Here is an 18127-nt window from a genome sequence, read left to right as displayed (position 1 = left end):
AAGAGAGGTAATACAAATAGGAACAAATATGATAGACTTCCTTGGTCATTCACATTTCTTAAAACACCAGTGCTTTCTTTCTGTGTTCAAAGCAAGTTGGTTCAAATGGAAAGCATGGCCTGTCAGGACTGTCAGTGCCTGTCTTTAGTAATAGACATAATACGCTAACCTACACTTGCTCTGAGTCTCACTGAGCTTCCATGCATTGTGAATTCACTGAAATTCTGTGCTCATGGGGTACTAGGAATGCTGGCATACAAATAGGGTGGCAAGGAACAGAGGTGAGCATGCATATTGTGTATATCTCCTCTGTTTATATGCATGCTCCATTGTCCTATTAGACTCCACTTTTGGAAAACAAATTCAAAGGTGGAATTATTAAGGAGTACCAAGACATCAATAGCGAGTACTAAACTAAACTAAGTGCACGGTTCTTTTTTGTGACTGCACAGATTATATGCCTGTTGCCCACCTCACTTGTCTTCCCTGCCTCAATTCTATCCTGTACACCTTCACACATCAGCCCAATCAAACCATGCCCCATTCCCTGCAAAGAGCTATGTGTTGGGCATCGAGCCTTGTGAGGACAAATCCAGAGAATAGGCCTGTGCAGGCACTGAAAACACAGGATTTGAGGGCAGAAAATTTCAGAGTTCCAAGCTACCTGGATCACAGTCTAAGGATAAGAGGTCTGCTCCATGTGAGTGAATCCCCTAAATCTCGTGATCTCTTTGTTCCAAGAGGCAGACCAGCATGTGAGCCTCTGAAAGCACAGGGTCCAGGGTAGGGACTACACTTGCCTGGGTCTTAGGTACTCCAGTCAATGAGCCAATACCATCTTTGTTCTTCTAAATTTATCATGTCTCATAAGTTTCATCTCATTCTGAGATTTAGCTTTATTAGCATCATTTCCTTTGGTCACATGGCTTTCTTTTTATCTTTTATACATGTCCTTTCTTAAATCAATCTTATTGAAGAGATACTTGAGCAGCCACAAAAGTCTCTGTAGACACCTCCTTCGTCTCTCCTATACTTATTAATGACACCATTGTCAGAATTTCATTTTCTGACATTACTGTGAATTGACACAACTAAGTGAAAGGTCCAGAATCAGAAAATTGCATAGAACTTTATAGTCTTATGGGGTATGTGGCTCAAGTAGTTATGAAGAGACTTTTCCTAAGTAGAACAGGTAATTGGTAGCATAACAAATGGTGGGTTCTGGACCTTTTGACTCTCAGTCTAATGCTCTATATTATGCTGTTTCAAAATAGAATGAATTGGTAATATCTTGATCTTTGACATATGGTTTACAAGATCAGCCTATCCAGTGCTGAAATGCAGCTTTAAATGTGAAGGTCTAAGAGAAAAATCACACTCAACATTAGCATTTTGATAAGTACATGAACATATGTAGTATATATGCCTATGGCAGTTACTGTTAATAAAACAAAGCCCTCTTTCACTTGAAGCTTCATATTTCTTTTTCCCATTAGTAAACAATGAAAATTGGGACAAAAGATGAAACCTATAATCATTCCAGCTATATAAAACTAAAAATGTTATAAGCTCAGAATACATGTCTAATATTAAAACTAAAAACAATGACAACAAGTTAAACTTAAGTCTGCATGTGTGCCAAGCCACTTTAGTCATGTCTGACTCTTTGGGACCTTATGAACCATAGCCTGCCAGAATCCTCTGTCCATGGGCTTCTCTAGGCAAGAATACTGGAGTGGGTTGTCGTACCCTCCTCCAGGGGATATTCCTGACCCAGAGATTGAACCTCATCTCTTCTGTCTCCTGCATTGCCAGGCAGGTTCTTTACCACTACACCACCTTGGAAGCACAAACATAACTCTAACATTTTCTAAACAGCCATTTCAAAAGAGGATTTGGTCCAAGGACTCATATTGGTCAACAATTTTTACAGTAATGCTGTGTAATAAGCAATCAAAAATTCTTGGAAACTTACACAATAGTCATTGATTCTCATGGATTGATAGGACAGGTGGTGCTGTGGTATTTGGTGGTGCGTCTCCAACTCTAGGTTTGCAACAGGTGTGTTTTGTGTATCTTGGACCTGCAAGCAAAGCAGGATTGGTTCTACTCATAGCAATGTCAAAGGTCAAGATGCAGGTAGACAAACAGGATCTCTTCAGACCTAAGCTCAGTACTGGCATATTGTCACTTCTGCTCACATGCCATGAGCCCAATAAGTCCCATGATCAAGCCCAAATTCAAGGACTAGGGATGGGCAATCCACCCACAATGAGACCACAGTAAGAGTATATATGCAGAGACGATGGAAGAATTGAAGACACTCATTCACACAACTGCAGAACAGATGCCAATAGGAAGAAATGAGGTGAAATAATTTTGGAGTCCTGCCTGAAGGTAGTAATCCTAATAAAAGATACTTGTTTTATTTATGTTCTGTTCAGTTCAGTTCAGTTGCTCAGCCATGTCTGACTCTTTGCAACCCTATGAATCGCAGCATGCTAGGCCTCCCTGTCCATCACCAACTCCCAGAGTTCACCCAAACTCATGTGCATGGAGTCAGTGATGCCATCCACGCATCCCATCTTCTGTTGTCCCCTTCTCCTCCTGCCCCCAATCCCTCCCAGCTTCAGGGTTTTTTCCAATGAGTTAACTCTTCACATAAGGTGGCCAAAGTATTGGAGTTTCAGCCTCAGCATCTGTCCTTCCAATGAACACCCAGGACTGGTCTCCTTTAGGGTGGACTCATTGGATCTCCTTGCAGTCCAAGGGACTCTCAAGAGTCTTCTCCAACACCACAGTTCAAAAGCATCAATTCTTCGGTGCTCAGCTTTCTTCACAGTCCAACTTTCACATCCATACATGGCCACTGGAAAAACCATAGCCTTGACTAGACGGACCTTTGTTGGCAAAGTAATGTCTCTGCTTTTGAATATGCTATCTAGGTTGGTCATAACTTTCCTTCCAAGGAGTAAGCGTCTTTTAATTTCATGGCTGTAATCACCATCTGCAGTGATTTTGGAGCCCCAAAAAATAAAGTCTGACACTGTTTCCACTGTTTCCCCATCTATTTGCCATGAAGTGATGGGACCAGATGCTATGATCTTCGTTTTCTGAATGTTGAGCTTTAAGCCAACTTTTTCACTCTCCTCTTTCACTTTCATCAAGAGGCTTTGAGTTCCTCTTCACTTTCTGCCATAAGGGTGGTGTCATCTGCATATCTGAGATTATTGATATTTCTCCCGGCAATCTTGATTCCAGTTTGTGTTTCTTCCAGTCCAGCGTTTCTCATGATGTACTCTGCATATAGTTAAATAAGCAGGGTGACAATATACAGCCTTGAAGTACTCTTTTTCCTATTTGTAACCAGTCTGCCTTTTAAAAATCTCTACTGGGACTGCGCTGGATGTAGAGTGGATATGCATCTGCCTGTCAATACCAGACACACATATTCAATCTCTGGTCCGTAAGATCCCATTTGCCATGGAGCAACTAAGCCCATGAGCTCTAGGGCCTGGGGAATGCAACTACTGTGCCTGTGTACCTAGATACTGTGCTCCACAACAAGAGAAGCCACTACAATGAGAAGTCTGTGCATCGCAATAAAGAATGGTCCCTGCTCACTGCAACTAGAGAAAGCCAAGCACAGCAATGAAGATCCAGTACAGCCAAATAAATTAATTAATTAAAAAAAAGTTCTACTGCTTGTCAGTAGTAGATTGCTCTGTGCATGTGAATATTTTTCCTCATGGGGAATCTAATGATTCTATCATTTTGTAAGAAATATGTGTCTTCAACTGCAACTGATTCACAGTTGGCTTTCCTGCAAAGTGACCACTACCCAGAGGATCCTGAACAGATGTCCCATTACCATTTAATACTACGTCCACCCTTTTTTAGCAGACTTGCCATCATCCATTTTGTGACCTAATGTTAAAAGCATAACTGCATTGGAGATGTAAAATTTCAGTTCGTTCCTTTGGAAATAGATTTAACTCTTAGGCTAAAAGTTAAAAACCGATCAAACATACAAACAAATCACCAAAAACATTGCAGAAGAGAGGTGGGGGAAAGAGATGAGTCTGACTCCAAAGAAATAATCATTGTATTAATTATTATTTTCTTTGAAAAAGGTGGTTCTTTTACCTTTCTTTAAATGCAAACAATATGCAGCTCTTCTCTAACCAAGTTTTTAACAGTATTCTATAACAGGAAGGTATAGAGTTTTGAGGAAGACGACTGAGGGGCAGTGGGGAAGAAAGAGAGGCAGCTACTCTGGAAATATTCTTAAATAAAACTAAACTGCAGAATGAACTTGATTTCCCTTTAAAAGTAAGAATTGTATAGCTTCATATTTCCATTTTTATGTTTAAAATCCTATCTATATGGACATTTTAAGAATAGTAAGTCTTCCAGTCTTCACAGTGGAAGTGAGAAATAGATTTAAGGGAACAGATCCAATAGACAGAGTGCCCGATGCACTATGGATGGAGGTTTGTGATACTGTATGGGAGACAGGAATCAAGACCATCCCCAAGAAAAAGAAATGCAAAAAAGCAAAATGGCTGTCTGAGAAGGCCTTACAAATAGCTGTGAAAGAAGAGAAGCAAAAAGCAAAGGAGAAAAGGAATGATATACCCATTTGAATGCAGAGTACCAAAGAATAGCAGGGAGAGATAAGAAATTCTTACTTAGCAATCAATGCAAAGAAATAGAGGAAAACAATAGAATGGGAAAGACTAGAGATATCTTCAAGAGAATTAGAGATACCAAGGGAATATTTCATGCAAAGATGGGCTCAATAAAGGACAGAAATGGTATGGACCTAACAGAAGCAGAAGATATTAAGAAGAGGTGGCAACAATACGCAGAAGAACTGTACAAAAAAGATCTTCATGATGCAGATAATCACAATGGTGTGATCACTCACCTAGAGCCAGACAACCTGGAATGTGAAGTCAAGTGGGCCTTAGGAAGCATCACTATGAACAAAGCTAGTGGAGGTGATGGAATTCCAGTTGAGCTCTTTCAAATCTTGAAAGATGATGATGTGAAAGTGCTACACTTAATATGTCAGCATATTTGGAAAACTCAGCAGTGGCCACAGGACTGGAAAAAGTCAGTTTTCATTCGAATCCCAAAGAAAGGCAATGCCAAAGAATGCTCAAACTACCACAAAATTGCACTCATCTCACACGCTAGTAAAGTAATGCTCAAAATTCTCCAAGCCAGGCTTCAGCAATACATGAACTGTGAACTTCCAGATGTTCAAGCTGGCTTTAGAAAAGGCAGAGGAACCAGAGATCAAATTGCCAACATCTGCTGGATCACCGAAAAAGCAAGAGAGTTCCAGAAAAACATCTATTTCTGCTTTATTGACTATGCCAAAGCCTTTGACTGTGTGGGATCACAATAAAATGTGGAAAATTCTGAAAGAGATGGGAATACCAGACCACCTGACCTGCCTCTTGAGAAACCTGTATGCAGGTCAGGAAGCAACAGTTAGAACTGGACATGGAACAACAGACTGGTTCCAAATAGGAAAAGGAGTACATCAAGGCTGTATATTGTCACCCTGCTGATTTAACGTGTATGCAGAGTACATCATGAGAAACGCTAGGCTGGAGGAAGCACAAGCTGGAATCAAGATTGCCAGGAGAAATACCAATAAGCTCAGATATGCAGATGACACCACCCTTATGGCAGAAAGTGAAGAAGAACTAAAGAGCCTCTTGATGAAAGTGAAAGAGGAGAGTGAAAAAGTTGGCTTAAAACTCAACATTTAGAAAACTAAGATCATGGCATCTGGTCTCATCACTTCATGGCAAATAGATAGGGAAACAGTGGCTGATTTTATTTTGGGGGGCTCCAAAATCACTTCAGATGGTGATTGCTGCCATGAAATTAAAAGATGTTTACTCCTTGGAAGGAAAGTTATGACCAACCTAGATAGCATATTAAAAAGCAGAGACATTACTTTGCCAACAAAGGTCTGTCTAGTCAAGGCTATGGTTTTTCCAGTAGTCAAGTAGTCATGTATGGATGTGAGAGTTGGACTATAAAGAAAGCTGAGCGCTGAAGAATTGATGCTTTTGAATTGCTGTGTTGGAGAAGACTCTTGAGAGCCCCTTGGACTGCAAGGAGATCCAAAGAGTCCATCCTAAAGGAGATCAGTCCTGGGTGTTCATTGGAAGGACTGATGTAGAAGCTAAAACTCCATTACTTTGGCCACCTGATGGGAAAAGCTGACTCATTTGAAAAGACCCTGATGCTGGGAAAGACTGAGGGCATGAGACGTGGATGACAGAGGATGAGATGGTTGGATGGCATCACCAATTCAATGGACATAGGTTTGGATAGACTCCAGCAGTTGATGATGGACAGGGAGGACTGGCGTGCTGTGGTCCATGGGGTCACAAAGAGTCAGATATGACTGAGTGACTGAACTTTACTAAACTGAACTGAAGTCTTCCAGTCCATAAACATGGGATCATGATACCCAAAGTGATCTATAGAATCATGTTAGCTCCATCAAAATCACAATGGAATTCTTTACAGAAATAGAAAAAAAATTCAAAAGACTGTAAATAGCCAGAGGAATCTTGAGAAAAAAAGAACTAAATTAGAGGCATCATACTTCCTGATCTCAAACTATATTATAAAACTACAGTAATTAAAAAAAAAAAACTACAGTAATTAAAATAAAGGACAGAATGGTGAGGACCCAACAGAGGCAGAAGAGATTAAGAAAAGATGGCAAGAATACCCTGAAGAACTGTACAAAAAAGATTTTAATGACCCAGATGACCATGATCACTCACCTAGAGCCTGAGATCCTGGAGTGTAAAGTCAAGTGGGTTTTAGGAAGCGTTACTACAAACAAGGATAGTGGAGGTGATGGAATCCCAGCTGAGCTATTTCAAATCCTAAAAGATGATGTTAAAGTGCTGCACTCAATAGGCCAGAAAACTTGGAAAACTCAGCAGTGGTCACAGGACAGGAAAAGATCAGTTTTCATTCCAATCCCAAAGAAGGACAATGCCAAAGAATGCTCAAACTACTGCACAATTGCTCTCATTTCACATAGTAGCTCAAAATCCTTCAAGGTAGGCTTCAGCAGTATGTGAATTGAGAATTTCCAGATGTACAAGCTAGATTTAGAAAAGGCAGAGGAACGATAGGTCAAATTGCCAACATCCCTTGGATCATGCAAAAAGCAAGGGAATTCCAAAAAATATCTACTTCCGCTTCACTGACAACACTAAAGCCTTTGACTGTGTGGATCACAAAAAAACTGGAAAATTCATAAAGAGATGAGAATACCAGACTATTTTAACTGCCTCCTAAGAAACCTGTATTCAGGTCAAGAAGCATCAGTTAGAACTGGACATGGAACTACAGACTGGTTCCAAATTGGGAAGGGAGTACATCAAGGCTGTGTACTGTCATCCTGCTTATTTGATTTATATCAGCATACATCACGTGAAATGCCAAGGTGGATGAAGCTCAAGCTGGAATCAATATTGCTGGGAGAAATATCAATAATCTCAGATATGCAGATGATACCACCCTAGTGACAGAAAGCAAAGAAGAACTAAAGAACCTCTTGATGAAAGTAGAAGAGAAGAATGAAAAATCAGACTTAAAACTCAACATTCAAAAAACTAAGATCATGGCATCCATTCCCATTATTTCATGCAAACAGATGGGGGGGAAATGGAAACAGTGGCAGACTTTATTTTCTTGGGCTTCAAAACCACTGTGGACAGTGACTGCAGCCATGAAATTAAAAGACGCTTGCTCCTTGGAAGAAAACCTATGACAAACCTAGAGGCATATTAAAAGAGCAGAGACATTACTTTGCTGACAAAGTCCATCTAGTCAAAGCTATGGTTTTTCCGGTAGTCATGTACGGATGTGACAGATGGGCCATAAAGAAGGTTGACTGCTGAAGAATTGATGCTTTAGAACTGTGGTGGTGAAGAAGACTCTTGAGAGTCCCTTGGACAGTAAGGAGATCAACATAGTCAATCCTAAAGGAAATCTACCCTGAATATTCATTGGAAGGACAATGCTGAAGCTGAAGCTCCAACACTTTGGCTGCCTGATGTGAACAGCCAACTCACTGGAAAAAACCCTAATTCTAGGAAAAATTTAGGGCAGGAAGAGAAAAGGGTGACAGAGCATGAGATGGTTGGATACTTTCACCAACTGAATGGACACGAATCTGAGCAAACTCCAGGAGATAGTGAAGGACAGGGAAGCATGGCATATTGTAATCCATGGGGTCACAAAGAGTTGGATACAACTTAGCGATTGAACAGCAACAATAGTAATTAAAATAATGTTACTGGCATACAGACATATAGATCAATGGAAAAGAAAAGACAGCCCAGAAATAAACCCATACATATAGTCAAACTGATCTTCAACAAGGGTATAAAGAATATGCAATGAAAAAAGAGTAATCTCTTCAACAAATGGTATTGAAAACTGGATATCTGCATGCAAAAGAATGAAATTGGACCATTATCTTATACAATATACAAAAATCAACTCAACTGATGAAAAACGTAAGTGTAATACCTACAACTGTAAAACTCCTAAAAGAAAACAGGAGAAAAGCTTCTTGACGTTTGCCTTGGTAATGGTTTCTTGACTATGACATCAAAAGCACAGACAAGAAAAACAAAAATAGAAAGGTGGGATTGCATCAGATGAAAAATCTTCTGTACAGCAAAAGAAATAAAAAGTCAACCCATTGCCTTTAACTGTTTTTGAAAGGATGACTCTCACGTTAAATTTTCTTACCACAGAAATAAAAGAAAACAAATCAAACCCAAAGGGGCAGGAGGAAACTTTTAGAGGTGATGGATATGTTTATTACTATGATGATGGTTCCATGGATATGTGCGTGTTTCCAAACTCATCAATTGTATCCATTTAATATGTTCAATTTCCTTTTTTATTGTCAATTATAACTCAGTAAAATTGTCTGAAAAACACTATGTGCACTGTTTTGATTAGACAGATGTAAGGTGCTGGACAAATCTAAAGTCTGGTTATTTATTTTTTGGTACTTACTTTGAACTATTGCTTATATTAAATTGAATAAAATCAATAGAAGGAGAAAGTCCTAAGCCTTTTATGCAATACAGTTTCCAGTACAGGTTCAGGCCAATTATGCCTTTGACATCTGCAACTGGCATTTTAAATGATCAGGAAAAATAGCTGCTAGTGATGTTTTTTTCAAAGTCCGCTTGGCTGCACACTATGTCATGATCTCCCTAGAAAAGTGTATCAGGAGGAATTAGATTAATTTTTAAAGGCTCTTTACCCTTGAGTTTACTGTAAGAATCCATCATTTTAACACCTCATGTTTATTAAGTAACTCCATGTTTTATATATGATGTTTATAAAATTTGGTTGTGTGAGGGGTTTATATTTGACTCCCTGCATGGCTATATGAGACAATCAGGGTTGGAAGATGTTAACAAATTAATAAATAGAACCCTGATCATAATAATAGACAGATTCCATTCTATGTTATATTTAATTTTGTCCAAATATAAAAAAAGAAAGGTATTTAATTCTAAAGCTGTAATCACAGAGAATTTTTACATAAACATGAGATAAATCTTCAGAGAGTAACATTACAGTTCAATATCACAGCTTACAAAAATAGCCTTTCTTGAGTCTTCAAGTTTAACTTAAAAGCCCCACTCTCTGTGAAACCATATTAAAATTTGTATCACTGCTGCCCTTAGTGTCTATGTTATTATCATAGTGATGTCCATTCCTCAAGCAACCCTACAAGAGTTATAGAGCAGGTGTTACTATACCCGTTTCATGGAAAAGGGAACTGAGTCTCGGAACATATCAGTACACGTGGAGGGAGCAAGGAGGGAATGGTAGAGGTGGGATTTGACTTGAAGCCTTAAGACCTGTGTCCAGGGTTTATATCTCTGAGAGTATCCTTGCCCACTGAGCTGTGCTCCACAGCTTCAAGCATAGTCAGCTTGCACCGAGTAGGCAGCAGCCGATGATACTGAATGGAGCAGGAGTGCAGATACCCAGCACAGCAGAAAGGTGGTTGCTTTTTCCAATGCTGGAGATTTAACAATGGGCAAAGCAAGAACTAAGAATTGTCCCTCAAGATACACAAGCGCATCCTCTGAAGTATACAGCATCATCATTTTTGACATTCACTTTCTAAATGGTTCAGGTTCTATGGCCTCGGCAATTAGCTGTTTCCCATCACTGAGCAAAGGACCGGAAACAAGACAGTGGGACATGGTTCTCCACTCTCCTTGCTCCACAGAGAGCTCTTTGCTCTGCAAGGTGATCAATAATGCTGAGGGTAAGGAGAGTACAAGAGAGACTTGTAAATACAGAAAGATATGTTCTGTCTTGAAAAGGGCTTTGGGGGGCATAATTGACTTTAAAAGGGTCCCACAAATAAAAGCAGTTATAAATTGCACATTAACCATTAGCCATCAAAATTGTTTCTCACTTAATCTCAATTATAAAGACTAAGAGCCATGTTATCCCTGATAAGTTGTCCGTATCACATCATCCAGTGTTTCCATGCTTAATATCTAATGACCATATTTTCTATCCATTAGGAAGTGTTTCTCATTAACTGTTATATAAAGTTATTTAATTACAAATCACTCACAATTAAAAAATTGATGTTTAGTTGGCACACTAGTGATGAGATTAAAAATTTAAGGAAGAAAACCTCCTTATATTAAGGACAGCAAGTCTTGCATAGCCAAATGATTTCATAAGGCAAGGATTTCCATTTCATTGACAGGAAGTCAATGGGGACACCTCAGTAACCTCCACATTCGAAATGCTCTGTGGTGTATAAGATAATATAAATCGCCTCCCTTGTTGCTATCTAATTTCAGTTTGCCAAATGATGTCATTTGTTACTTTTCAGGAAATTATTTCCCAAGAAAGATATTTCCTTATTTGGTTTTACATTATTTAAAAAAGAAAGAAGGAAAGAAATTACCTACAGGAGGAATGCAATTAATAAGAACAGCTGAAGTTAGAGATGGATTATATCCTTGCAAAAGATATCAGGAAAAAAAATGCATGTGTCTTTTATGTATACAATGCAAAGTGTCAGTATATAACACATGTTATAGTTGTTAAACATATATATGTACATAGTGGGAAATGTACATATATATGTGTATATATACATGTGTTGCTCAGAGACAAAGAGATCAAAGGAGGGCAATTATCTACCCATTTGATAATATTTGAATGAGCACATACTATGTGCTAAGGCAGCACAAACAGATAAGATATGGTGAAGCTGCTGCTGCTAAGTCACTTCAGTCGTGTCTGACTCTGTGGACCCCATAGACACCGGCCCACCAGGCTCCTCTGTCCCTGGGATTCTCCAGGCAGGAACACTGGAGTGGTTGCCATTTCCTTCTCCAATGCGTGAAAGTGAAAAGAGAAAGTGAAGTCACTCAGTTGTGTCTGACTCTTCGCAACCCCATGGACTGCAGCACACCAGGCTCCTCCGTCCATGGGATTTTCCAGGCAAGAGTACTGGAGTGGGGTGCCATTGCCTTCTCCGACCCTCAGTATTATTAACAAACCCAGTTCCTCCTTCACTAGGCAATTTTAAATAGTGCAAAACAGCTGATACATTGAAAAGTCATGTTGTTTATTTTCTTAATAGAGAAGAGGTAGCCTCCCAGAAGGCTCAAGGAATTGAAATTTGTTGTTCATGGTGTAAAATAACAACACCAGTTCTATTTGCATTGTGTTTCCACTAGGGGATTAAACACAGTGGCCTTTAGCTATAGGGTCGGGCAACACTGTTGCCTTGCCTTTCAACCATTTATAGTACTGAACATCACTAGTCTGGAATTATGGACTGTAAGAACAGGAAGACAATGTTAGAGCTAGTAAATTAAAGCAAATTTCTAATTCTGCCTAACTAGCATGAATTTACTTCATTAACTAGCAGTTACATTTCCCACGCCTTCAATTAACACTGGTTTCATTTTAAATGCTATCAGTTAAGACAAGATGCGAGAAGAAAACATCATTGCCAGGCAAGCTCTCCTCAAACACAGCTGATTTATCTCTTTGGCAATTCATTAAAATGCAAAATATATTGGAATTGATTTTCAGCACTTTCAGGCAGGAATGTTTCTAATAATGTTAATTTGCAAATTTCCTTTTTTTTTTTTAAGTCTCTGTGCTGCAGACGCCATGTTCAGCCAGAGGCTATTTGTATTGTGCAGACAGAAAATGAACAGGGAACATTTATTTCTCATATCTTTCTGAGAAACCTGAGGCGCATGAAGATATTTGTGCTGTAACAGGCATAGTCAATCGCCTTCACTCCCTTTAGTTGCTATATATCAACTAGCAAACTCCCAGCTAGTTCTGCTGTAGCAATTAACCTGCCAGAGCGCACTCCTATCAGGCTCAGTAATAATAAACTCCTCCCGCACCACCCCCACCCCCAAGAGAGACAGAGCTATAGATTCTGGCTGGGCAACTTCCATAGAGGCTGAATTATTCAGAATCAGCATGATTAAGAAGATGACATGGTATTACTTAAAAAGACATACTTTTTTCCCCCGGCTGAGGTTTAAACCTATTAAGGTAGAGGCAACTGATCTTTCTTTCCCCCCTTGGTGCACAGTTCCTAAAATAGGGATTCTTGAAAGACTATTTACAATGCCTTGTCAATTTCCAAGTCTATGAATAAAAGTATAAATACCAGGAGGGAAGTGTCAGAGTCAAAACGTACAGCTCATGTAAACCTAGGAACTAACTAAAAATAATATTTTCACCCCAAAGAGACAAAGGGAGAGGGTTCGTTTTGAGTAATTGATCGTGTTTCAATTGTTATTCTTAAAAGCAAAGCAAAAAAAATATCCCTGTGTTTGTGTTTCAGGGGTCAGTTTCTAGTGGACCAAATTGTGATAAATTATAAATCAGAAATCCGGATATACAATCTGTCAGATAACAAGTTGTTAGACTCTGGAAATAGCATATTCTTAACAATAAACCTTGTCTTTATGAAGATGGCAGTATTATAAATGTCATAATGGATTGCAAATGAACCAGCTGTTTATATTCGACTCTAGTACGTGAATGAGAGAGGAGCAAGCCAGGAAATAAAAGGAGAGTGAGGAAAATTTACTGGTACCAAGTCACGGGGAAAAAAGCCCAAGGAACTCAATTTTTACGCATTCCCATCCAATTTACCCTTGCTGGTGACTTTTGGGGGGAAGTATAGCTTTTGAAACCAATTGTATTATTCCACTTTAAGATGCCTTCTAGTATATTCAATAGACCCATCACAGTTATATGTTCTTTTTTCAGTTTCAAGCTGGCCTCACCATATGAGATTCGTTATTGTCAGAGGACTTTCAGAGAAGGATTTGAATGCAATTTCAAAGGCCAGACAGGGCAGCTTTCAAAACACTGCAAGCTTAGGAGAGCAGGGTTAGTAGCCCAAAAAGGGTGAGATGCTGGCTGTTTCTCGTTTCACTCATTTCACTTCAAGCTAAAGCCCCTTTTGATCCCAACCAGGGGAAATCGAGGCAGTATGGTACTATTAAGTGAACAAGCCGACCTACCTGAAGCTCTGTGAATGGCCATTTTCTGTAAGTGCGTCATTGTCGCATCATCTACATTAGCCAGTGCAGATGGGCTATTCCCTTTGAGAACAGAAACACCTTCCTCTTCTATGTAGGATTAAATCTAGGTCTACCTGGGAGATTTCAACAAATGGCTAGGCCATTCGTGGTTACTTGTTAGCAGATGGCCATTTCTGCATGTCAGGTTATGAATTACATCTGTTTGTTATGCAAAGATCTTATTTCAAGTTTCACAATTCTCAGCCAGAACTAAAATCCAGCAAAGGGATGCAGAGAAGGGGTACAACTCAACTTTACAAATTAACAGTGTTGCTTTATGGGGCATTACAGCTACTCCATTTAAAAATCCAACCCAGAAGATCACATTACTAACTGTTATGTTTGCATTTTCAGATAAGGCACCTCACCCTTGCTTATAGGTCTCTTATCGCTATAATATTCATCGGTGCTGGCTTCTAATTAAACTAGAACTCTAAGTAACTCAAAGTATATATTTTACTGCTACAGGAACCAGTAGAAAATTCTGTATTTTAAATTTATTTTTAAAGCTTGGATAGTTTCATTGCCAGTGATGTCATGGAGAGTACTGTCCTACAAAGATGACCAAATTTTCTCCCAAAACATCTCTTGATTTTCGCAGATGTAAGAGTCAGAGATTTTGACTTTCTCAAAAATCCTTGGAGCTCTGTGATACGTAATCATTAGTCATTTTCCTAAAGCATAATTTTATTCACATGCATGGTGGATCTGAAATGCAGAGCCAAGTCACGAAGTTACTGATTCCACCAAACTGACCATCTGTCTTCTCCAAATATAATACACCTTAACTTCTCTGACGTTTGCTTAGTCCCTTTTTCTGGTTCTCTTTTTATTCCCACCCTGTAAATGCTGAAGTCTAAGACCTAACTTCTCATTTTTCACATTCTGCCTAGGTTACCTCATTCCAAGACTTCAAATTCTAGGAGAATGTTGATAATTCTCAAATTAAAATCATCTACCTAGATCTCACTCCTGAAATTCAGAAGCATATATGCAACTGCTTCTTAGGACACTGGGTATCCCACTGGCTCTTTAATCCAACATATTCAATGTGGCATTTTGCCACCCATGGACTGTAGCCTGCCAAGCTTCTCTGTCCATGGAATTCTCCAGGCAAGAAGACTGGAGTGGGTTGCCATTCCCTTCTCCAAGGGATCTTCCCAACCGAGGGATTGAACCTGAGTCTCCTGCATTTCAGGCAGATCCGTTACCATCTGAGCCACCAGGGAAGCCCAAAATAATGCTAGTTACATTTAATACAAATTTAATTTTTACAATCATAATCTTTACAAAAACCCTATCAGGTAGGAGACTATTATATTCCCAGTTTTACTGATGAGGAAACCGGGGCTTGAAGAAGTTGATTGTCCAGGTAGGTCATGTGGTTATAAGGAACTATGATTTGGACCTAAGTCCCCCTGATCAGTTGTTGCTCCAGTCCCTCAGTCATGTCTGACTCTTTGTGACCCCAAGGACTGCAGCACACCCGGCTTCCCTGTCCACCATCTCCTGGAACTTGCTCAAACTCATGTCCATTGAGTTGGGGATACCATCCAACCATCTCGTCCTCTGTCATGCCATTCTCCTCCTGTCCTCAATCTTTCCCAGCATCGGGGTCTTTTCTGCTATTAATCACTGCCCAGCCTGGATTGTTTTTTTTTCTTTTATTTACATGATTCATCCAAGTGGTCCTTTCCCATTTCAGTTTTATTATGACTTTTTCAGAGACGCCTTTTCTGATCCTACAGTGAAACTTGCTGCTAAGTCACTTCAGTCATGTCCGACTGTGCGACCCCAGAGACGGCAGCCCACCAGGCTCCCCCGTCCCTGGGATTCTCCAGGCAAGAACACTGGAGTGGGTTGCCATTTCCTTTTCCAATGCAGGAAAGTGAAAAGTGAAAGTGAAATTGCTCAGTCGTGTCCGACTCTTAGCGACCCCATGGACTACAGCCCACCAGGCTCCTCCATTCAGGGGATTTTCCAGGCAAGAGTACTGGAGTGGGGTGCCATTGCCTTCTCCGACAGTGAAACTTGGGTTTCCACAAATGTAAAATGTCCTTTTTCCTTTTAGAAAATATGTATTTTATTTTCAATCTTCTCAATAGTCTGAGAAATACATAGGGCAGATAAATTTGAGAAAACAAAGGGAAATAGGAGAGAGATGAGAGAGAGAATAATCTAGAAAGAGAGAACAAGTACGAAGGCGCCAGTAGAGAAAACAACAAAATTAAAGTTTCATTTTCAAGTAACAAATTATTTTTTTAATGAGAGCAAAAACAATTCAAGTGAGGAGGGGCCAGGGGCAGGACTTAAAGACTTTAAAAAATGTATACTAAGGACAAAACAAGATTTTTTTTTTTTAATGGGGAATGAAAACACAGTTCATTTATTTAATAATTCCTGGTCGCTGACAGCCAAAGCTGACCTTGGAGACTGAAGGTCCAAATGCATGGAGGATATCAATAAGGAAGGAAGAAAACCGGCAAACTGTGATCTCTTTACTTACACATTAAAAGGCCAAGTACTCCAGGGCACCCTGTATAAGTAGGATATTTAGAGAATAAGACTTATTTTAAATAAATAAATAATTTTAATTAGTAGTCTTTTTAGGGCACTTTTAAATTTATAGAACAATAGGTACAGAAATTTACCATATATTTCCTGCTCACATGCACACACAGCCTCCCTTACCATCAACATCAGGAATCTGAGAGTGGTAGATTATCACAACAGATGAATCTACATTGACACATCATTATCACCCAAAGGCCATGGTTTATATTATAGTATCTCTGGTGGCTCAGTGGTAAAATATCTGCCTGCAGCAGGAGACCTAGGTTCAATCCCTGAATCGGGAAGATCCCCTGGAGAAGAAAATGGCAACCCACTCCAGCATTCTTGCCTGGAAAATTTCACGGACAGAGGAGCCTAGAGAGCTACAGTCCATGGAGTCACAGAATCGGACATGACTTAGTTACCCAACAACAACAACAATCACATAAAGTAGATTCACTGTCCTGAAAATTCTGTGTTCCACCTATTAGCACTTCCCTCTCCGCCAACCTCTGACAAACTTTTTGCCATCTCCTTAGCTTTGCCTTTCACAGAATGTCACATAGTTGAAATCATACCATATGCAAACTTTTCGGATTGGCTTCTTTCACTTTTATAATATTCATTCAAGTTTCCTCCTTGTCTTTTTCTATCTTGATGGCTCATTTCTTTTTAGTGGCAAATAATATTCCATTGTCTGAATACACCACAGTTTATTTATCCATTCACCTACTAAAGGATAGTCTGGTTGCTTCCAAGTTCTGGCAATTCTGAACAAAGCTGTTATAAACATACATGTGCAGGTTTTTGTATGAACATAAGTTTTCAGTTCATTTGGGAGAATACCAAGAAGCATAATTGCTGAATGGTATGTAAGACTATGCTTATAAGAAACTGCCATCTCCCAAAGCAACTGTACTGTTTTTTATTCCCACCTGCAAAAAGCATTCTCACTGCTCCACATCCTGTTGCTCCACACCCTCACCAACATTTGGTGTTGTCATTGTTCTGGATTTTGGCCATTGTAATTGATATGTAATGGTATCTCATTACTGTTTTAACTTAAAAATCCCTAATGACATGTAATATTGAGCATCTTTTGTCTTCTTCTTGGCCATCTGTCTATGTTCTTTGGTGAAGCATCTAAGTCTTGCTTATTTTTTAGATTGGGTTATTCTTATTCGTACTGTTGAGTTTTAAGAGTTCTTTGTATATTTTAGATAACATACTTTATTAGATATGTCTTTTGCAGATATTTTCTCCTAGTCTGTCTCATCTTCCTGTTTTAAGTTATGTTCTTATAGTTCTTAAAATATATTCCTGAATTACCATTATATACTAAGTTTTCGTAGAACTTGGAATGCATGTGTAGAGCATTCTGATTCCAAAGAGGAATAATTGGAACAAGTTTTCTTTGAGAGCTGATGGTGTGTACGGCACTGTGTATGGTGGTAGGTGCTGTAAGATTGCATGTCTATTGGTTGGCTTCTGTCCTCAAGAAATAGTGATGGTAGGGAAGATAGGCCCACAAACCCACAAAGCCATTCCAAATGGCTTTTCATTAACACAGAACAACTTAAAACAAAAAATCCATCCCCATTGTCTTTGTTTCTACTTCCTGGGCCCAAAGTCAGTGCTCATTTCGCTTTCCTTAAAGTTTCATCACCCTAAAGACACCCTTACTAACTTTAGAGATTTCAGCATTCCTATCATCTCCTATGAATTCCATGGACAGAGGAGCCTGGTAAGCTACAGTCCATAGGGTTGCAAAGAGTCAGACACAACTGAAGCAACTTAGCATGCAAATACAGTCTCCTGTCTTTCTGAGAAGTCACCCCTGCTACTCTGAGCACATTCTTTTTCTTTTTTTTATTCCTGAGAGACTTTCC

This window comes from Bos taurus, chromosome 8 (genome assembly GCF_002263795.3).
Source record: "Bos taurus isolate L1 Dominette 01449 registration number 42190680 breed Hereford chromosome 8, ARS-UCD2.0, whole genome shotgun sequence".
Classification (NCBI taxonomy): Eukaryota; Metazoa; Chordata; class Mammalia; order Artiodactyla; family Bovidae; genus Bos; species Bos taurus.
Note: the sequence above shows the minus strand (reverse complement) of the source record.